Source organism: Triturus cristatus, chromosome 11 (genome assembly GCF_964204655.1).
Source record: "Triturus cristatus chromosome 11, aTriCri1.1, whole genome shotgun sequence".
NCBI lineage: Eukaryota > Metazoa > Chordata > Amphibia > Caudata > Salamandridae > Triturus > Triturus cristatus.
This window is the reverse complement of record NC_140594.1, coordinates 609,818,124-609,841,739: the sequence shown is the minus strand read 5'-3', so window position 1 is coordinate 609,841,739 and position 23,616 is coordinate 609,818,124. Positions and strand designations below refer to the sequence as shown.

General features: G+C 46.7%; 1 long non-coding RNA gene across 1 annotated transcript in view; it reads right to left on the bottom strand.

Annotated features, from left to right (window-relative positions):
- The window catches only part of LOC146785154 (uncharacterized), a 75,468-nt gene that overhangs the window by 13,282 nt on the left and 38,570 nt on the right, over positions 1-23,616 (bottom strand). The window contains exon 2 of the long non-coding RNA XR_014970928.1: positions 3,865-3,990. This is a non-coding gene — a long non-coding RNA (uncharacterized LOC146785154). The remainder of the gene's footprint in view (positions 1-3,864; positions 3,991-23,616) is intronic.

Genomic DNA, 23,616 nt, shown 5'->3' with positions numbered 1-23,616 from the left:
GGAAGAACACGTCGTGATGTCTGAATAAGCTCAACCCCATTCATACTGCTGCAGTCAAAATTGGTGCTTTTGACTCCTCTTGGTGAAGTGATATTTTGCCGACACCTTTCCTTCCCAAAGGGAGAGAGGATAATTTCATGTGTACAGTGGCCAATCCGGAGTTGACACTGACCCAAGAAGGTCCCAGTAGACCACTTGTGTGTTAGATAAAGGTCCATGAGTAAGAATAGGTTAAAATATTGAAACAAAGCTGCAGCTAAGCCACCCTCACCTGGCATGCTAACCGTAACGCTGAGACTTTCAGGACAGCCGGCACAGTCAGGCACCAATCAGCTCTGACTGAAAATACTTGGGCCATATGTGCTAACATTGGGTAACGATTTCCAAATAGCGATTTTGTCAGAATTGCAATTAGGAAATCGATATTCCTAATGTATGAAACTTTTATTTTTAAATTACTTATTCCTTGTGGGTCGCAAATCGACCTACCTCATGAATATTAATGAGGTATTTAGCAGTTTGCAACCCATTAGGAATGATAGCCATCACAGGGATGGTGGCCTGTTGGCGCAGCAGACCACTATGTCCGTGATTGCTTTTAAATAAAGCAATCGTTTGTTTTAAATGCAGTCCATTTTCCTTAAAGGAAAATGGGATGCATTAAAAAAATTAATTTGCAATACAACTTTCGTTTTGTAAGAGAATGCAGTGGTCCATGGGAACACTGCCTACACTTAAAAATACTGTTATAGCATCCTGATAGGGGTACAGGTCCCTTGAGGTCCTCTTCCCATTTGCAAATGGCTTACCATCCCCTTTGAGGAGGTGGTCACGTATTACTGTTTTGCGACCAGAATTGATTTGCAAAACATTAATACACCTTCTCAACAGCCTCTCAAATAGTGATTCCTTATGATTTCCTAAACTCATTTAACAATTTGATAACATGTTACCGAATTGCTAAATGCATTTAGTACATTTGTGCAACCCATTTAGTGGTCGCTCATCATGTGATTTAGCGAATTGCAGACTTAGGGACCGCTAAATAGCTTCCTACATCTGGGCCTTAGTCCTGAACAACCAACACAGACCTGGTCTATTAGGATTCTTGAATGTACCCTTCCTTCCTGACTGAATCCTGATTTGACAATAGAATTGCGTAAATTAACATAATGCGCATAATCACGCATAACTGTGAAAAAGTGACGCATTTTACGAAAATGATCAAGTGACAGGCATCTTATAGGTCATAAACCAGTGACGTGCCTCAGCTGTGGTATAGCCGGCCTAGCCTAGCCCAAAATTAGCAATAACCTCTGATCTCAGGTAAGGCTCAATACACTGAAAGAGAAGGAAGAGTCTCATACTTATGTGTTTGATTACTAGGCACAAATGAACGCATTCTCTAGTCTGAGCAGGATATCTTTCATTCGTGTTTGTGTTTCTTAATGCGTATGAAATTCTTGAGTCAACTGAGATCTGCAGCTTGCAACTCATGTCTTCATACGGTTTGGCTCCTCTTCTCAGTTTCTATTTCTGTGCACATTCCACTGCATCTGAATGTGTTTAACCAAACAAGGGGAAGGAAGGAATGCAGAAGTGAGCGGGCACTTGCATTCCAAGAAGGTTAAGAATAAAAAACAAAATCAAGAATTTGCAAAGCAAGGAAAGATCTTTCCTCTGGACACAGAAAAAGCTAAGCTTATCGCACCAGATGCTCAACATCTACATTGAGGGTTTGGCTAGATTCATCCAATTGCAAGAATTTTGGTTTCACTTGTATGCGGATGGTGCACAGCTTATCATTCAGCGGAGAGGTGATGCACTGTTGACAGGCTAGCATAATTTTAGTTACGCTGGCATAATACTGTGTATATTAATTTCTGGCATTTCCTATTATGCTTTTTAGGTGAAATGTCCGAAACTACATCATCTGTCATGCTGTGTAATTTTCCGGAAAAGTCCTATCGAGGGAGCACGAGAATAGTGCAGATGAACGGAATGTGAGCAGATGCTGTTCACCTCTTTGCGCTTTTCCAAAGCACAAAATGTGCCCACGTGTCCAAAAACGGCACAAGGACGAATTTTGTGCTAAAAATAACCCTAATAGTCAAGTTTGCAGGTCATATAATTTCTTGTAATTTTCACGAAATTTCAAGTCATGATACAAATGGAAATTAAATATCAGTGTAGAATGGATCACTTGTACCTGTGTAACTAGGGTCAGGTATTCTAGCCGTCTTAAAAACAATCATTCACGCACATAGAAAAACTGGGCAGTATCTCTTGATTGTCTGCCTGATTATAAACGTGACAGCATCATCATTGGGTTTTTTTTGTAGTCCTGAGCTCCACCTGGAAGTTGACGTACTGGTAATACAGTAGTGATCAGGGATTGTGTGGTCAGAGAAAAGTGGTGCTCAAGTGAGGTGAGTTAAAATTCCTTATACTACCAAACATAGGTAAAAACAGTGTGGTGCGTACATAGACAAGTTACTGGTCTGACACACTCAATCGTCCAAGCGAGTGGTCGACATGTTTCAGCCCCTTATATATGCACAGCCGGCTCTGGGGGCTTTCTTCAGGACCTTTAAATCTTCAGGTTTTGTAAATTTTACAGCCTAGATCGGTAGGTCATTGACTCACCATTCTTGTACTTCCATTAAGTGTCAGGTATTACTTATAGCTGTTGAGAGAAGAAATGAAAAGAGAGGTCGTGGTGGTACATAGGATTACTTCATTTTGTGACACTCATGTGTGCAAAATTTCTCATGGTGAAAATATTGGATGTTTGGTAGTATAAGGAATTTTAACTCACCTCACTTGAGCACCACTTTTCACTGACCACACAATCCCTGATCTCTACTGTATTACCAGTAGGTCAACCTCCAGGTGGAGGTCCGCACTACAAAAAAAACCCAATGATGATGCTGTCACGTTTATAATCAGGTGGACAATCAAGATGTACCACTTTTCCTATGTATGTGAATGAGGGTTTTTAAGACGGCTAGAATACCTGATCCTGGTTACACAGGTAGAAGTGACCCATTCTACACTGCTATTTGATTATTATTAGGAAGCCAAATGGATCACAGCTTCTTCTTCCTCCCTCCATTGATCTGACACAAATGGAAATTACACATATTTCGCACACCCCTCCCTTCAAGACTGAATGATGCAACACTGGGAAAGGGTCGGCAGTAATATTCTCAAACATAACTGACTACTCGAGGGAATCACTGTTTCTTTGGATATTACTGCTACACAGGAATATTAGGGCTAGCCCCTCACAAAGATTGGTGATCAGGCAGATCCTTGGGTAGAAATCCACTGAAAAATCTAAAAGTTAACTTATTCCGGCCCTGGAAATGTGGTTCACAGCCTTGGTGTCCGATTTGGCTCTTTCTTTCACTCCTCAAATGTCAGCTGTTGCGTCTGGCTGTTTCTTCTGTCTTTGGAGGCTGAGGAAGGTGCTTTCCTTCCTTGGTGACAGGACTAAGTGTCTTGTGCTATCAACCATCACTGCCTTCTCTCCAGACTATGCCAATTCACTTTATTTGGTCCACCCAAATACTTGCTATGTCTTCTCCGGTCATTTTAAAACCATGTTGCCTATCTGGTGAAGGGCACTCATAGTTTAAGTAGTACAGGACCTCTTCTTGCTTCCTCCATTAGCTTCTAAAATATACTTTGTTATCCTTCAAGGTTTTGTGTATTACACATCACACCATCAACAGTCTACTCAGAAACATTTTTGTACCTATACTTCTAATAGACTGCTTAAATTTTCTTCTGTGAATTTACTGTCCAACCCTCTTAGGAGGTTGCAGTGCCTCTATAGTGGCTCTCTTTGGAAGTCCTTACCTTGGAGCTGCTTCTGCACAATGTCTTCTTTCTGGTCTTCTGCAAAACCTTGAAGACCCAGCATCCCTTGAGGGCTCATTAATCTGAGCGGTTATGTTGTCTTCTTCACCCAAGCTCTCTGAAATCCTAGCAGGTGTACAATCATTAAGTAAATTATAATTTTTCATAAGGTAACCTAACAAAACTTGGGATAAGAGTGCAAGGAGAAGTTGTGAGGTACAACATCACTGTTTGCGCCATTAGGCCTAAGTAGAACCTGCATAATTCTAGAGTAGCATTAACAGTCACAACTAGAAGATCCACACTGCTGGAGCGCTGCACAGTAGAAAGCACACCACCACTCACCTTTGACATATTCACATTCACTCACACAGACACACACACAGAGAGAAACACACAGACACTATTCAAACTTTTTATTCACCACACACAGGGTGGAAAGAGTCACAACGTTCACTCCTACACTGTTCACAATTACATAATTCAGGAGAACAACAGTGTTGTGGTTTGCACTCATGACATCTGTAACGCCCTGAACGTCTCAGGATCGTTTAACAGACACGATAATGAGAACGCAACCACTTGTGAAGGTTTAGTTATTTTAATGAAGGCAAAAATAATACAAGGGATAAACAAAGGTTATAGTCACTGGAATCCTCCAGGCTAAGTACGTTACCAGCCCACAGCACGGATGGTCCTAACCGTCCTCTGCATACACGCCGATCCCGGCGTATGCCAACAGAGGGCAGAAATGAAATGGCCGACAATGCCAATCGGTAGGCTGTGAGGGGCACGAAGAGTGTTGGGGAGAATCGAGGAGTCAGGGAAACACCCAGCCGGGGTCTCTACCTGAAGGGAGCAGCCGCTCAACCTCTTCCTCAGACTGCACCGGGACGCGGAGTCACCTCCTGGTGATGCGTCACCGATACCCCAATCACAAGCAAAGAAGACTGAACCGAGAGCAGCCGCTCGATCGATCCCGTGGACTTCCGAGTCTGTAACGCGGCAAACACCTCCTGGTGTGCGTTACAGCTGGCAGTCCCTGTATCTCTGGTCGGGCTGGGAGTTACGACTCCAACCAGCAAAAGCGCCACTGGGCTTTGACTCAGCCGAGTCAAAAAGCGAAGCTCAATGGTTATCCGGTAGAGCTTCCGGGTCCTTCACAGGTGACGATGGGGCAAGACACGGCCCAGGGAGTATCGACTCGACCTACCTCCGTTCTTGCCTTACTGGAGCACCACTCCGGAACACTGCTCTTCACTAAGCAGGTACGTCGGTGTAAACACAATATCCGACAGCGTTGTACCTCCCGGTTCCTCCCTTTATAGGGCGTGTTTTCCTTGAGTTATGTAACAGCTCTCCTGTTTACATAAGGGCGTGTTTTCCTTGAGTTATGTAACAGCTCTCCTGTTTACATAAGGGCGTGTTTTCCTTGAGTGATGTAACAGCTCTCCTGTTTATATAAGGGCGTGTTTTCCTTGAGTTATGTAACAGCTCTCCTGTTTACATAACCTCTCAACCGCTAAGCATCCTGGGAGATGTAGTCCGTTTTCGCTGGTTACCGTTTTCCTCCCCTCGCATGACAGGAATTCTTGACAGTACATCCTCCCTCTCAGCGGCTCCCCCCGGGTCCAGCGCTGGCAGGAAAACGCCGATGGAACAAGGAGACCAAGCGCGGAGCATGAACCCCTTCAGCCGGTTCCCATGACTGCTCCTCCGGGCCATAGCCTTTCCACGCAACCAGGTACCACAGCTTCCCCCTGCGCCATTTGGACGCCCGTATGCCCGACACTTCATACTCCACCTCCGACTCCACGCATACCGGCCTAGGTGTCCCAGACGACTTGGAGGGTGCTGGTTTGAGCAATGATACATGAAAGACAGGGTGTATCCGCAATGACTGGGGCAAGCACACCTTCACGTTCACGGGACCCATACACTTGGTAATTCGATAGGGGCCCATGTACTTGGGATGGAACACACTGTTCTTTCGAAACCTCATGTTTCTTGTGGATATCCAGACGTAGTCTCCAGTGCGGTACAGTGGCCCGGGCCTTCTCTTCCTGTCTGCCGCAGCCTTGTATCTTCTCTTGGCCTCTATTAGGACAGCCCTTGAGCGCATCAACGTGTCTTTTATGTGTGCCACCCTGTCCGCTGTGGCGGGAATCCTGTCCTCTCTGAACGGATGTAGAAATGGCAAGAACCTGGGATGTTGGCCATAGTTGCTATAGAACGGAGATGATTGTGTGGAGCTGTGAGTGGCGTTGTTATAGGCTATCTCTGCAACCCATAGCAAGTCGACCCATTCTTCCCTGCCCTGGTCCACAAAACATCGCAGATACTGTTTGAGCGTTTGGTTCAGACGCTCGGTTTGGCCGTCCGTTTGAGGGTGGTAGCTGGTGGACAGGGCGGTCTTAACATGCAGCGCAGTGCACCAAGTCTTCCAGAATTGCGCAGTAAACTGCGACCCCCGGTCCGACACGATCACCCCAGGTAATCCATGCAGCCGTACCACATTCTTTAGGAGTAGTGACGCCAATTCCCCGGCCGTAGGGACTCTCTTGCAGGGGATGAAGTGCCCCATTTTCGTCAAGTAATCCACCACCACCAGTATTGCCGTCATCCCCTGGTCTACCGGTAGGCCCACCACGAAGTCCAGTGATATGCTATCCCATGGTCTATCCGGGGTCGGAAGTGGATGTAAGAGCCCTTGGGTTCGGCCATGGTCGGCCTTCATGGTAGCACACGTAGGACACTCCTGTCCCCACCTCCTGACATCCACTCTCATGGTTGGCCACCAGAAATGCCGTCCCATGCTAGCCACCGTTTTTTCAAAGCCCAAATGACCTGCGCATGGAGAGTCATGGCACCAGATGAATGCTTGTTTCCTTAGCCTAGGCGTGGGTATCAATAGGCACCTGCCCTTCAGGGGTATCCCGTCCTTCAGCTGCCATTCTCTGTGACTGAGGAGCCACCTCCGCCATGCGAATGACCTGATCCCTCTTTTTATTCCCCTCAGGAAAGTATCCGGTTGGATAACCCCCAATACCATCCTCGGGGAAATGATGGAATGCTCGGTCGCAGGCAATGGTTCCTTAACTGCAGATTGATGGGACAGGGCGTCCGCCTTCCGGTTTTCCGTCCCCGGCCGATATGTGATGCGGAAGTTGAACCCCGCAAAGAAGATCATCCACCGCAGCTGTCTGGGAGAAAGGTGTCTTGTGGCCGTCATGAACTGTAGGTTCCGATGGTCCGTGTACACCGATACCACATGTCTTGCCCCCATCAACCAATGCCTCCATTCGGTGAAGGCGTCCTTGATTGCGAGAAGCTCCTTCTCCGCAATATGGTAGTTGCGTTCGGCGTCGTTGAGTTTGCGGGACATGTACGCAACGGGATGAAGCACCCCTGTGTCGTGGTTGCGTTGGGACAAGATAGCCCCCAGCGCCACATCCGATGTGTCCGCTTCCACCACGTAGGGGAGATCCGGATCGGGGTGAGCCAACACCGGCGCCTTACCAAAGGCGCTTTTCAGGGCCTCAAAGGCTTTGTTCGCTTCAGGGGACCAGACAAACTCCTTGGACTTCCTCAGTAGCTGTGTGATTGGGGCCACCAATCCTGAAAATCCATCTATAAACCGCCTGTAAAAGTTGGCGAAGCCAATGAAACTTTGGACGTCCTTCACGCTATGGGGCACCGGCCATTCTTTCACCGCCTTGATCTTTCGTTCTGCCATCTCCTGTCCCTCTGGACTCAGCATCACTCCGAGGAATTCCACGGATGTGACGTGGAAGTCACACTTGCTGAGTTTACAAAACAGCATGTTTTCCCTCAGCTTTTGGAGCACAGCTTTGACGTGGTGTACGTGCTCCTCCACACTGGACGAATAGATGAGGATGTCGTCGATATATACGACCACGTAGATATCCAACTCCTCTCTGAATACCTCATTCAAAAAGTACTGAAAGGCTGCCGGGGCGTTGCACAGACCGAACGGCATGACGAGGTACTCAAAAAGGCCGAACCTGGTCTTAAAGGCGGTCTTCCACTCGTCTCCGTCCCTCATGCGCACCAGATGGTATGCCCCTTTCAAATCCAACTTGGTGTAGATACGAGCTTTCTTGACCTGTTCCAGAAGTACACTGATGAGAGGCAAGGGGTACCGATTCTTTACGGTTATCGCATTCAATGCCCTAAAGTCCACACAGGCTCTCAGCTCCCCATTAGCCTTCGGGATGAAGAAGAGTGGCGAGGCGGCCGGAGACTTGGACGGGCGGATGAATCCTAGCTTGAGGAGTTTATCCAGGTACCCCCGGAGATGCACGTTTTCAGGCTCCGTCAGGGCATACAGCCTGCCTCTGGGAACGCTGGCCCCTGGCACCAGGTCGATCTGGCAGTCAAACTGTCTATGTGGTGGTAGCACTTCCGCTTTCACCTCATCAAATACATCCTCAAAACTGTGATAAGCCTGGGGGAGAGCCACATCTTTTTCTGCCGCTGTAGCCACCGTCTGACTCCCGCTCTCATCTGCGTCAAGGGATTCCGTTCTTATTCCACAATGCAGGATGCAATACGGTGACGTCAGTTCGATGCGATGTGTTGGCCAATCCACAGAGGGGTTGTGTTTCTGTAGCCACGGAAATTCAATATGACGCCATATTGGGGCGCTCGGATGATGTTAAAATCGATTTGTTCCAAATGGTTCCTCCCACATCTCATCGGAAGGACCCCCGTGTGCTGCCCGATGGGCCCCGTCACCAATCGCCTTCCGTCTACAGCATAGACGTCTTCGGGTACAGCTTTGGGAAGAAGCACTAGCCCTAGCCTGCATGCCTCGTTGTGGTCCATAAACATGCCAGTGGCCCCTGAATCCACCATGGCCACAACGGGTATCCACTGGTCATGCACTCCCACGTGCACCGTGAGAAACAGGTGTCGTTGTCCCTTAGTGACCGAGTTGGAAAGTGAAGGGATGGATGAGTGACTCCGAGATGCCCCTTCTTTGGTCTGGGAGTCCTCTAGTTTTCCGCCGGTACGTCCACCACGGCTGTTACCGACCGGTTGGCCCGATAACGTGACGTCTTCGGTTTGGCAGGGCATTCACGTACGTAGTGGCCTTTTTTGCCACAATATAGGCACAATCCTTGTTTACGGCGTGACTCTTTCTCCGTGGCTGTGAGGCTCGCTCGTATTGCGCCGATGTCCATGGGTTCTCCCTTGGATGCGGTGGAAGTTTCAGGACTTCCCACTGTCACATAGGATGGAAGGGATTTTCCTTTTCTCCCATGATCCCCCTTTCTTTCACTTAGCCTATGTTCCAGCCGTAATACCAGGTTGATAAGGCCCTCACATGTCTTGGGTTGTGGGTCAATATGAGCCACGGCGTCCTTGAGCTCATCGCACAGCCCGTGATGGAAGAGCGCTGTCTGTTTAGCAACAGGCCACTTGGTTTCCGCAACCAGCCTTCGGAACGCGTTGAGATACTGCACCAGGTCGTTGGATCCCTGTCTCAACTCAAGCATTTCATGGTCCGCCGTGTACGAGTCAGCCCTTCTGTCGAAGACCTTCAGGAATTCCTCGCGAAAAGCACCCCAATCACATAAGATGGGGTCGTCCCTGCTCACCAGAGGTACGGCCCATTGTGCCGCGTTTCCAGCCAAATAGGATATAAGGAAAGCCACACGAGCCTGACTCGTGGGGAACGCCCTTGGTTTGCACGATAAATGTAGCGCCACTTGTGTGAGGAATACCTGCACTGTGTTAGGATCCCCACTGTACCTCTCTGGTGTTGCCAAGGGGACGGCTACCGGCATTTCCACTACTACCGCAGGGGTCTGGTTCATGAGGGAGGTGCTGGGCGTGAGCGGGTCCAATTGGATAGCATCCAGTCTGGCTTTTACATCGGCTGTTTCTTGCCTGGAGGCAGCCAATTCAATTTGCACGGTCGCCAAAGCAGCCAGCACATCATCAAGTGTTGCCATGTCTGTTATCGACCGGGAGACAGTTAGTGTTATTAAGGTCGGATATTTTGTAACGCCCTGAACGTCTCAGGATCGTTTAACAGACACGATAATGAGAACGCAACCACTTGTGAAGGTTTAGTTATTTTAATGAAGGCAAAAATAATACAAGGGATAAACAAAGGTTATAGTCACTGGAATCCTCCAGGCTAAGTACGTTACCAGCCCACAGCACGGATGGTCCTAACCGTCCTCTGCATATACGCCGATCCCGGCGTATGCCAACAGAGGGCAGAAATGAAATGGCCGACAATGCCAATCGGTAGGCTGTGAGGGGCACGAAGAGTGTTGGGGAGAATCGAGGAGTCAGGGAAACACCCAGCCGGGGTCTCTACCTGAAGGGAGCAGCCGCTCAACCTCTTCCTCAGACTGCACCGGGACGCGGAGTCACCTCCTGGTGATGCGTCACCGATACCCCAATCACAAGCAAAGAAGACTGAACCGAGAGCAGCCGCTCGATCGATCCCGTGGACTTCCGAGTCTGTAACGCGGCCAACACCTCCTGGTGTGCGTTACAGCTGGCAGTCCCTGTATCTCTGGTCGGGCTGGGAGTTACGACTCCAACCAGCAAAAGCGCCACTGCGCTTTGACTCAGCCGAGTCAAAAAGCGAAGCTCAATGGTTATCCGGTAGAGCTTCCGGGTCCTTCACAGGTGACGATGGGGCAAGACACGGCCCAGGGAGTATCGACTCGACCTACCTCCGTTCTTGCCTTACTGGAGCACCACTCCGGAACACTGCTCTTCACTAAGCAGGTACGTCGGTGTAAACACAATATCCGACAGCGTTGTACCTCCCGGTTCCTCCCTTTATAGGGCGTGTTTTCCTTGAGTTATGTAACAGCTCTCCTGTTTACATAAGGGCGTGTTTTCCTTGAGTTATGTAACAGCTCTCCTGTTTACATAAGGGCGTGTTTTCCTTGAGTGATGTAACAGCTCTCCTGTTTACATAAGGGCGTGTTTTCCTTGAGTTATGTAACAGCTCTCCTGTTTACATAACCTCTCAACCGCTAAGCATCCTGGGAGATGTAGTCCGTTTTCGCTGGTTACCGTTTTCCTCCCCTCGCATGACAGGAATTCTTGACAACATCCAGCCTGGCTCTTTAGCTATGTTCCTGAGCAACCATTTCATTCTGCTTGGAATGCCATGAGCTGAGAGCCAGTTGGAGGCTGAGCTGCTGTTGGACTGGTGGTCCTTAAACCTACTTGCTGAATAAACGCTTAATTTGGATCTACGGCCTGCGTGGTGACTTTATCTTAACAAATAGTTACCCTAAGAGAGTTACGCCCACACAAACAATTTGCTATCACATCACTTAGAAAGAACATCTTATTGCGGATATCTTCACACCTGCAAACCCCACACATGGGGTGTGATTGAAAGCTTTTGTGGGCATTCTGAGGATTAGTTAGCCATGGAAGTTTAGTAAATATGTTTATGGACATCCACAAACTACTAATATTCCCTCTTGTAGGCTGGAAAGTGTATTATTTTTACTTCTGTAAAGAGCTGGAGGCAGTATTTGAATACATTTATGAAATACATTGAAATTAACCAATACTTATATTTACATTTACAGCACTACAAGAATACAATATATTTATAATGTAAATGTGAAATAAATGTAATTCATTTAACATTGAGTCCTAAGATGTGTTTATTTACTGCCCCTTTGTTTTCCATAAGAGTATGTTGCAGGACCAGTGACTTGCTATGTGTGGTGCTTGACTTACTCAGTGCTGGAGTCAAGTCTATTTTGACACTATTAGGGCTATAATAATTTTAGAAATTTATTTTGTGAATGGTAATTGTCTTACTGTTCTATGGGTGTGTGTTTTGTGTTAGCATGTTCCACCATAAACCCTTCTGCAATTTTCCCTTAACCTCACTCATTTTGTAGTAACTATTCCCCATTTTCCCAACACCTGAGGTCACTCCCACATTCACATAAAAAATGTACATCTACGTGTGTTGATATCTCTGCCACCATGGAGGAGATCTCAGTAGAAAAACTATAGGTGAGATGGAGGTGAAGATCTCCAGCCACGGGTTGTGAACTACTTTTCGTACTTCAAATGTCTTTTGTGAATTAGACCCTTTATGTGCTGCAATACTTCTAAATTTTTTGTGTACCTGGATTTGAGGTTCATTAATTTTATTATATAGTATATTTTGGGTGTTTTTTTTAAATTGAAAGGGCATGTTGTGTGAACCTTAAATATTGTAAACACTTTTTGTTATTAAATATACTTTATTTGAACACCACACCACATACATCTCACCACACCATGTTTGTTACACTAGAGTACGCATAATAACTTTCACCCCCTCCTAATTTGTACACTTTCTCCAATATATATTTTGGACTGCAGATAAAATATTGAATGATACCTGTCACCCCTCAATTTGTGCTCTTCCTTAATGTTTGTGAGAATAGAGACTGTTTAGTAAATCCCCTCCCCTTATTTTATTCACTATGACCCATTTTTGGTGGACTTGATTTAAAATTGTTAATCTTGCCTTTCTATTAAGGCCCTTTACCAACCCTGCTTGGATTATAGTTCGAATAATACATCTAACTCTCTTTATTCATACACTTTCATCAATTTATCTTGCACTGGAGTTAGGATAGTCTATCTCACCCTCTTTACTTATTCACTACTGCCAACGTTTGTTGGCCGTTAGTGAGAAAAGTAAACTTCAACTTTAAATTTATGTACTTTACAGAGTGTTTGTGAGCTGGAGCTAGAATAGTACATGTTACCCACTTTATTTATGTACTTTGCCTAGGTTTGTAAAACCAGTTAGAATATTAAATCTCGCTGCTTTTATGTAAGCACTTTTACCAATATTAGTTGCATTGCTGTTAAAACGGTAAATCTTACCACCCCTCTGACTTATGCACATTTCCCAACATTTGTGAGACTGGAGTTACTTACAATAGATGATTTTTCCTCCTTTTATGTAAGCACTTTTGCAAAAATTATTTGCATTGCTGTTAAAATAGTAAATCTTACCACCCCTCTGACTTATGCAGTTCATAAACTTTATTCGACAGTTAAAAAACGTCATAAAAGTACATGGATAAAAACATACATGTGACATTACACAGGAAAAATACATATCATCATGGGTTGTTTACAGGGCATACAAAAGTCTACAGTAAAAAACCAGGGAAAATAGCTAAAAAACCATACTTTTTCTTGCAGCAACAGATTTCAGAATAAAAGTTGCTATATAAAAACACAAATCCGGGCTAGCAAGTGAAAATAACAATTTCATGGCATTTGAGGTAGAAGACACAGAATGTTTTTTAAATAACGGTTTCAAGTAAACAATACGTAGGGCTTTGTAAAGGGGGCAGATTAACATAAAATGAAGGGTACTTTGCTTGGTTAATTCATCACATGGACAGGCAGATGTTGTATAGTGTTTCATTATAGGAAAGGCCACAAGGTTGTGGACAATACCAAGCCTAAGTCTGGATAGGACGAATTGGTGAGATTGCCTGTAGATTATTTGGAGATAGAGAGGCAAACCAGGACCCTCGTTTACATTGGAGGAATAGAAAGCATGAGTTGAGTAATTACTTGTGTCTGCTTTCCGTTTAACAAATTTTACCCTCAAAAATTCCTCTTTCACTTCCTTTTTGGATAAAGTGGTTACAATCTCGGGATCTTTGCGTACATCCAAATCAAAGATGTCTCTAAAAGTAGTAAACACATACTTTATCCATGGTATATTCTTGAAATTATCCAAAGACAGACAATCTTGGATAATACTCTTTGTGAAGCCTGTTTCGTCCTTCAGCCAAATAGACCTCCATACCAGGAGGGGTCTCAATTCAATCAGATCGGCTATATGGTCCAACCTTAATTCCTCGTGGACCAGGTAATTAGATGCCGATGAGGGTAAACAAAGTAGCCGTTTCAAAAATAAATTTTCCAGTATTTGTAAGTCTTTGTTACACCCGTGCCCCCATACCCCTGAACCATAAAGTGCTATTGATGAACATCTGTGTCTATAAATATTTAGCATTGCTGGGATTCGTCGGCTTCCCAATTTGCAGGCAAATCGGAAGACACCTAGTGTGGCCTTCTTCAACCTGGCTTTTATATTAATGTGTTCAGGTGTCCATGAGCCCCGACTGTTAAAAGTAATGCCCAGATAACAGAAGTTATCTACAACCTCAATTCTGTTATCTTTAAAATAGAAAGACTTGTGGTGATTCACCTTTTTGCCACAGACCATGATGAATGTTTTAGAATTGTTAATTTTAAGTTTCTTACCCTGGATAAAGTCATAAAAACAGTTCATTAGCCGCTGTAGGCCGATTGGGGTTCTAGATAATAAAACGGTGTCGTCCGCATATAACAGCACTGGGATTGGAAGGCCACCTGCTTGTGGTGCGTCAGCTTGGACCTGTTTTAGTTCATGTTCCATAGAATTAATAAAAAGAGAGAAAAGCAAGGGGGCCAATACGCACCCCTGCCTAATGCCTGATTTTACCATAATCTTTCTCGTACACTCTCCAGCAGGTCCATATCGTATCTGAGTAGTGAGGTTGGAATACAACCTAGCTAAGAAATGGATAATGGCTGAGGGAGCTCCCATATCGAGAAGGGTTGTCCACAACAGGGAGTGGTTCACCAGGTCGAAGGCACTAGAGAGGTCCGCAAAGCAAAGAAATAAGGAACCCGATTTGGCCTTAGTATATTTTCCTATTAAAAGGTTGAGGTTAATGCACTGGTCAATGGTCCCCAAACCCTTTCTAAAGCCATATTGTGATTGTGCCAGGATATTATTATTAGTCGCCCACTCCTCGAGGCGTAATAGTAGTACGCGACTCATAATTTTAAGGGAGGAATCTAAAAGGGAGATGGGACGGTAATTTTTAGCCTCTCCTCTATCTCCCTTCTTATAAATCGGGATAATAACGGATTCACTCCAGGTTGCCGGGGTGGAGAGATCATTGGCAGCATTAAAGACCTGGGTCAATAGGGGGCTCCAAAGGGCCAGATCGTGTTTATAAAGATCTATAGGGACCCCGTCAGGTCCCGGGGCTTTACCTCCTTTACTAGAATTAATCGCTGTGACTACTTCTCGGATGGTAATTCCCAAAGTCTGCGGGGTCGACTGGGGATTCATACAAATTTTATCATAAGACTCCTCGGGGGGTCAAATATTCCTGAAAAATATCGGACCCAGCTATCTTCGCTTACTAATGCGGTAAGTACTGGGAAATCTTCTTTCTGGAGGAATGGGGCATTAATCGTACTCCAGAACAATTTACAATCCCGGAGAGCTGCTGCACAATCCAGATTGTCCCAGGCTTGTTCCCGGAGTTCGTTTTTCCTGCGTTTGAGTTCAGTGTTATAGTTGGACCGCAAGGTTTTAATCGCTTCCCTGTCTCTAGGATGGTTGGATAGTGCTTGCTTCAGGGTTTTTAACGCTGACGTACAGGCTTGGTCGAACCAGCCAACCTTATCCCGTCTAGAAATCATCTTATTATTAGTAAAAATTCTATTAATAATAGTGCCTAAATCCTCAAAATCCGCTATAATACCCTTAGAGAGGGCATTGACTTCCAGACAGCGAAATATCTGCCTGGAACCACCTGCCACAACTGCACTATGTAGTTTTTCTGATTTTTCTGTGCACCACTTTATCCGGGTTCCATTAGGCCTATTTGGGACAATATTGTCGACAACCCTGCCTGTATGCGTAATTCTGGGGCCCCAGATAAGAGTGGACATAGTTAGGGCATTATGATCACTCAGGCAATAGTCCTTAATTATTGGCACAGTGCAAAATGGCATCAAAAGGGTTGAAATCAATACATGATCAATAACCGACTCAGTATCCCTCCCTTTAAACGTGGGAACAATATTGCCCTCTTTATCAAGAGCTGGTTGGTGGATAACTAGATCAAGTTTTAACAGAAGACCATTAAGGGAAGTCCCATATTGGGTATGTTGAAAATGTGCTAAATACTCCCCCGAATCCCCATCGAACCCACAAACTGAGGTTTGAGAGTGCGGGCACGTTCTGATATTGAAATCCCCTCCCCAAATAATGTCGTAAACTGTGTGGAAATTATTACAGATTTTGTCTAGGGAGGCTTCCAGTTCGTCCACAACCAGGGTGCTGGTCGGGTCAAATGTGTTATTGTAATGATTGATCAGTAAAGTATTCCTACCCTTTTTGGATTGTAATTCCAGGATTTGTGAATGTGTGCCAACAGTAGAATATGAGCCTACAGTTATAGGGAGATCGACTGATATGAGGACAAGCAGACCCCCTTTAGCCCTCCCCATAGCAGATTCCTTGGCAACACAGTTATAGGAAACAAAACCATCAAAATGGATGTCTAAAGTGGACCATGTTTCTTGTAAACATAGAATATCAAACCCAAGGATAAGTTCCCTCCACCCTAGAGCCGAAGCTCTCTGTCGCCAGCCAGCTATATTCCAGCTCATCATAGAGTACCCTTGATCCCTTGGGGTTGATATCTCTTCCAAGGGAGTAATCATTGTACGTCCGCTATCAGCAATAACCTCATCGTGTGGTAAAAGGTAAACTTCAGTAGGTTTGTCAAAAGTTAAGGGGGTCAGATCAAGTAGATCAGAGGTTATTTTGCCAACCGTTACTGGTAAGATATAATCCTCCCCAGTAGCCCCGCTATCGACCGGATTAGTCACGGTGGGTAGGGGGGGGACAGTGGTGAAAGCACTGGATAGTCAGTCGACTCCCTCTAGCCCATCGAGACAACTATATCGATTATAATCCCAGAAGGTGTTCTGCGGGGTTGGAAATGGGGGCAATCTGGAGTATCTTGGGCGAAAAGGTCTTCCCCTACGTTCAACCCTTGTCCATTCATCGCTTACATCATAGTACAAGGGGTTAATGGGTGGGGGGAAGAAAAAGGAGACAGGGAGAGTCTGGATAGTGGAATCTAATGATCTATTAACGCCCGCACATATGTAAGACACAGTACGTGGGTCTCTAAAACTGACAGTAATACAGTCTCCCTTAATGGATTTAGGGGTTTTACCAATCCATGGTACCCTCCTCACCATGATGACTTCATTGTGCAGATGTGCCGGTAATGGTCGATTCCAGTTAAGCCATTTTATGACTTGGTTTTTAAGGGAGCTATAGGTTTCGGTTTCACCCTTGTCTAATGGAGGTGCTCCTGCCAGAATTACCATGAACCGGTTGGCCTCCGGTGGTAGGTCGGGCCGTCTAATTTTTGGAGTTTTGAGGTCTTCAGGTGGGGGCCCTTGGGTATCAATAGGCAAAAGTGCGGGTGGGATATGCGAACCTGGGGGGGGGACTTGAATATTCTGGGGGGCAACTAGGCTAACAGAACTTGGGGAACATGTTGGATGCTTGTGGCCATTGAAACGGGAATTGGGGGCACAGTAGTAGAAGGGGTAATTTGGGGGGCAGGCATGCTAGGAGGGAGACCAGAACTATTAGGCTTGGGGGAGTTAGCTAAAAGTAAAGCGGTTGATTTCTCTATATTAGACATTCTAAAATCAAGCCTATCTAGTTTGGCCTCTAAGGGAGAAAAAAAGATTTTAGTAGGGTTGCAATTTTATCCATGGAGATATCGTTACTGGGTAAACTCCCTCCACCTTCGGAATTCAACAATGCCGATACTCCGTCTATTCTAGCTGTTTTGGATGCCCTCCCGTTATTTTTACCTTTTTTGTAATGCTGTCTCTTCCGTTTCTTAATAGCCCCTTCTTTTCCCCCATGAGTTGAAAGAAGGGGAGAATTTCCATCAATTACAGAGGAAAGGGAAACATTTGCACAATCAGAGACATGGCTAAAATCAGCAATGACGGTGGAGGGATTAGATATAACAACAGAGTCAATACTAAGCTGGGGGGCAGAATCGGGTAATAAAGGATGAGCATCCACCACAGGCAAGCAGTCAGTAGGTCTTTCAAGAGTTTTGGCATTAGCAAAAGGACCCATACTGGAGCGTTTAAGAGACATTAGTTCCTTGGACAAACGTTTCTCCAGTGTAACAATTTCTTTGTCAATAATATTGTTAGCCCTAATGAGAAACTTCTCCATACCTCCTGCGGCAGATTGTGATCCTCCAGCCAACCGGGATTTGCTCCTGGTTTCGCGTGATACACAGGGAATCAGGCAGCAGGAGGATTAAGGGGGGTAGCCCGGTCCGGTCACTACCGGTCACGAACGGGCACAAACGGGCCCTGCTCTTAGCCCGGTCTTCGCCCCGAGCTTCACCCCGCGCGCGTCCCACTAGCGCGTAAGGGTGTAGTATATTAAATAGGGGGGGAGTCGGAGGAGGAGCTGGCGGGAAGAGGCCACAGGTGCTGCGGTGAATTCCGCGCTGTGCACAGTTGTCCTCGCAGTCCCGCCAGCGATTAGGCAGCAAGGCTCGGGTCCCCCAACACTCCAACCAACACGGGCAACAGAATCCTGTGGTTTCAGCAACGAGCGGCGCCCGCGAAGCGGGGGCCGCGAGTCTTAAGAGGAGGCGGTGCAGATTTTCCGGGAGGAGCTGGCGGGAAGAGGCCACAGGTGCTGTGGTGAATTCCGCGCTGTGCACAGTGGTCCTCGCAGTCCCGCCAGCGATTAGGCAGCAAGGCTCGGGTCCCCCAACACTCCAACCAACACGGGCAACAGAATCCTCTGGTTTCAGCAACGAGCGGCACCCGCGAAGCGGGGGCCGCGAGTCTTAAGAGGAGGCGGTGCAGATTTTCCGGGAGGAGCTGGCGGGAAGAGGCCACAGGTGCTGCGGTGAATTCCGCGCTGTGCACAGTGGTCCTCGCAGTCCCGCCAGCGATTAGGCAGCAAGGCTCGGGTCCCCCAACACTCCAACCAACACGGGCAACAGAATCCTCTGGTTTCAGCAACGAGCGGCACCCGCGAAGCGGGGGCCGCGAGTCTTAAGAGGAGGCGGTGCAGATTTTCCGGGAGGAGCTGGCGGGAAGAGGCCACAGGTGCTGCGGTGAATTCCGCGCTGTGCACAGTGGTCCTCGCAGTCCCGCCAGCGATTAGGCAGCAAGGCTCGGGTCCCCCAACACTCCAACCAACACGGGCAACAGAATCCTCTGGTTTCAGATTATTGTTGGACTTCAATTAGAACAGTACATCATTCCCCATTTTTTTAGCACTTCCCTCAATTTGAGTTAGATTGGAATTAGAATAGGAAATATGCGTCCTACGATTTATGCCCTTTCTCAATGTCTGTGAGACTGAAGTTAAAATAGGTAATCCCCTCGCCCCACCCAACAATTTATGCATTTGACATAATGTTGGGGGGCAGGAGTTAGATATTATATTTGTTCTGTTTAAATTTAATGCACTATGCCCAATATTTGCTGGTCTGCAGTTAGAATAGTAAATCTCACCATCCCCAATTATGCATTTAAAAAAATGTTTGTAGGATTATAATTAATCTAGTATACTTTAGCGTTTAATGTTAGTTTGTTTTAGTGCTTTCTTTTGTTGTGCTCTGAATTTTATAACTATTTTAAAAGTTCACGTTATTTATGCAAGAACCTAAAACTGTTGTGATATTTAATAAATTACGATTTAAATGAATTATAATGGTTCAATGAATACAGAACAGATGTTTTGCTATGTAATTTATTATTTAATTTGCTATATTGACGATTACATTTTTTATTCATACGTAGGTTTTATTTAGCAACCCCCCTGGGGGCCTACTCCTTGCTACATATCGGAACGACTAGACTTCGCCGGCGGCCCTGCAGGTCGTATTCATCCTCCAGAATTGTTGCTCAGCCGGCGGGGGCCCCACTGGTACTCTGCTAAGGAAGTCAAGGCTCCCATCCCCTGTACTAAGGAGGCTAGGCATTGGACATCTGTTCCCCCTGCCTCTGTGTGATATCTCCCCCCCTGCCGCCCTGAGCCACATTGCTTGCTTTAGTGCGGTGGTCCTCCCGGTTGTGCTTTCAGGCACGTCGGGCCTCCCGTGGCCCAGACCGGTAGAGCCCCCCCAAACCTGCGAGTGGCTATACCTGAGGTGTCCCTGCTGAGTCACTGATCCCCAAGAGACTTTGGATGCAGAGAGAGCCACCTGCCCCGGAGGGACACACAGCCTGGTGGGAGTCTGGTGATTACAGGCAGACGAACCTGGCAGTGGCTACATTGTTGTGGCACTCTGGGCCCAGACTTTATCCCCCCGAGAAATATGCAGCAGTTGGAGGTGAGGAAACTCCTTTCATTGTGCTGAATTTCTCCTGCATCGTGTGACCGGGGAAAGACCGGGCCAAGAGCGGGTCCATCTGCGCCCATCTGTGGCCAGAGGAGGCTGGGCTGAGCCACACCTCTTTCGTTTGCTTCTTCGCCATAGTTCAGAGAGAGCTATCATTAGGGTGGCCGCAAAGTCTGAGTTTGACTTTACCTTTGCCACTGTCTGTTTTGTAGGGGCCATTGTTGTGTCTGAAGCATGGCATCTCTTTAGAGCAATATATACTGGTCTTGAGCCATTTATTGTTGAACGCAGCACTAAGTAATTTTGATCTACTGGTCCAAGCAACGGGGAAGCAGCAATAACCGGGGAGGGCTCTGTCTCCAATATCCTCCCCCAAACCCACTTTGATTGACAGAATGCTACAAAGGTCTAAAGTGGTGGTGGCCACGGAAATTGAATTAACAGGGAGACAGCTCTCTCTGAGCACTGATGCCAATTGCTCCAAAACTGGCCCCAGCTTGTTTCATTTACCATTCCTGAGCACTCTGAAAATGAGATTCTCTTGCCATCTGATCAGACCGGATTTAAAGGCCCATGACGGGGATTGGATAATGAATGCTCCCTGACAGACAGAGGGATTGCGGAGATGGATTAGGCTACCAAGAAGAAGTATAACGCCTGCCACACTTCAAGTCCACTAGAAGCGACAGAGATGAACTTGCACCACCCAGCTCCATGGAGGATGCAGGTCCTATGTGTGATAACATGGACTACAGTGAGGGCTTTCAAACCCCTTGGGTAATGTCTCTAGTAAAAGAAATCTTCGCTCAAGTTAAAACCATTCTTCTTGAAGAACTTACACTGCTAAAAGCTCATTTGGCATGATGGAACAGTTATGGAGGGATGTCCTTTGTGTATCATCCAGGGAGTCAAAGGTGTCAATGGGTAGAGGTTGTCAGACTGATTCTGCCCCCATGGTTGCCTTGCCCAAGGCTAATAACATAAATGCAAAGGGGAGGAGCAATTGTGCGAGTAATTGTGGGGGCATTGTGGAGCCAAATGGCACAAACCAGAGGGGTCCTTCGTTTGCAAAATCTGGTAGGAGTAATCCCATGGTTGGGCAAGAGGGAGTTCCTACAGAGGCTGCCAATGTCCGTAATGCAAAACTCCCAATTGTTATTTACCTCCAGTTTCATGCCCTTACGTTGTGATTTTATCAGGGGTCCTATAGCTAAAATGGGACAGAGGGAATCTCTTGAGGACCTAACCAACACATGTCTGCATTGGCTTACAAGATATAGGAACTTTCCCCCTGATATGGCTGACAGCATTTTCTTAACTCGTAGGGTGAGCTGGATTGGAAAGGGTGCCATAGATAGGTCTAGTGAGTGAGTCATTATTAATTTTAGGAATCCACAGCTGGCTTACAATCTTCTGGCAGGAAAACTGTTCATGCAGGAACCAGGTGCGGCCATAACACTTTTACCTCCGGGCTATTTTCATAGACACCCACTTAATGGTAAATTCCACCAGATGGCCCAGAATTATTTGAACCAAGCTCCAAAACAAGGATATTCTGATCGTCAGGTGCTGTGTGCCTTGACTGTGGCGTGGTGGAGAAGCAGACAGGGAAACTGTTTTAGGTGACTCAATTCTCTTTATTTCCAACACAAGACATTGGGTAGTCCTTAATGATTCAGGAATTTACTGTGGTTAATGGGGTGATTGCCGTCTTCTCTCTTTCGTCAGAGAGTGTGGGAGGGGGACTTTGGGCGTTTCTCTCTGGTCCCGTTGTCGTCCGTGGTTCACCGGGGCTCCCAGCAGTCAAGGCAAAGAAACAAAAATAAAGAAAAGAACATGAGGACGAGGTTCTGATGTCCTAAAGCGTGCTCAGGGGGTGAGGAGTGAAGGGAGAAGACACCCAATTCCACCACCAGTGCCTTTGTGGATGTTTTACAATGTGAAGGTGATTTACGCGCAGCTATGGTAAGTGGTGCTTAGCGGGAGTTCTGCGCTTTGTCTAACTCCCTCCACCCGTCCGCCTCGTGGGAGCTCCAAGCTCCGTGCCCCAGACGGACCCAAACCTACCCTGTACCTTGTCTAGCCACGTCCCTCCTGGGACGCGGCTGGCTTTTCCACTATGCCGAACGGGGTCCGGCTCCCTCTTGGGCTCTTCGACACTGGCGGCTTCTCGAGGTTCCTGCGCTCCTTCTTCCTCATCTCCGATTTCTGTCCCTCCTCGGCTCATCGGCGCGATGAAGAAGGTCTGGACGCCTCTCTCTTCCTCCTTCTGGTCCCAGCCTATGGTTCCTCTGGCTCAACACGAACGCCGGCTTCTTTCCGTCTCTTCATTTTTCAGGGCTGTTGGATCACGTGACCCCGTCACGTGATTGGACAAAGAGCTCCAGAACGCGAGTTCCTTAACCCCTTCTGTGCCACACCCTTTCCCCCTCCTGTGCCGGGCGTTGTATTAGTGGGTGGGGTCCATGACGAGATAGTCTCGTCATGGGCACAGCGCGACCGTGCTCCATGACGAGACTATCTCGTCATGGGCACTGAAGAGGTTAAAGGAGTGGACCTGGTTTTGGCGAGCCCCTTTGTAGTGTAACCAACTCTAAGATAGGGGGATTGAGTCAGGTCTCTATAAAATTGGGTGAGTCTAACTCTTTGGGTGGCATCATGGCAACTCTGGGCATTTTGCAAGGTACAAAGCCTATTAACGGGGTGACATGGAATGTTGCTGGATTGAAGGGAACATTGGATGTAGTGATTGGGGGTCATTTATAGACTAGTATGATAGTGAAACATAAGAAACCTGGCTGACTAAGGGAGTCCAGCATCCAGGCTGTTCAGCTTTCTTTAAAACGACCTTCGGAGGGGGGAGGGGTAGACGGTCAGGGGTGCTGTCTATGTGGGTAGCTACTCATCTGGGATGTTCGACCAAAATGGTAGAGACCCTGTCTGATTACATTATGTGCGTCTTACTAACCTTCATACACAAAGTTGATGTGTATTTGGTCAATGTCTACTCTAGACCAGTGGGCATTGGTCATGAATCTCTAGTAGTGGAGCAACTTAACTACTCTTTTGTCTACACTACTGGAGTGTGCCTTTAAGGTGGTGGGGGGCAATTTTAATTTCCACTTTGAGCACCTTGATGCCGACTATGATGATATTTTGTATGATGAGGACAGGCTGTGGACCATCCAAATGTTTTCTATAAACCCCATTAAGAAATGGTCCCCCCTGGCACTCCAAATCAATGCCCTTAATTTGAAATATTCTTTACGGGCTTGTAATGGGTGCACTAAGTCAGACATCCAGGGGGTCTGCAAGTTTTTTCGGATATGGTGCTCATCCCCCTAATAGATTACATCCTTGTTGATGTAAGGCTAGGGCCCTTAGTATTACATCTGGAAATTCTGCCCAGACATGACAGTTACTTGAAGCACAATGGAAACGCAAATTGATCAGATGGATGGTAGACTTAGACTGACTTCCTCCAGACATAGAATACAATGGAGTGTGT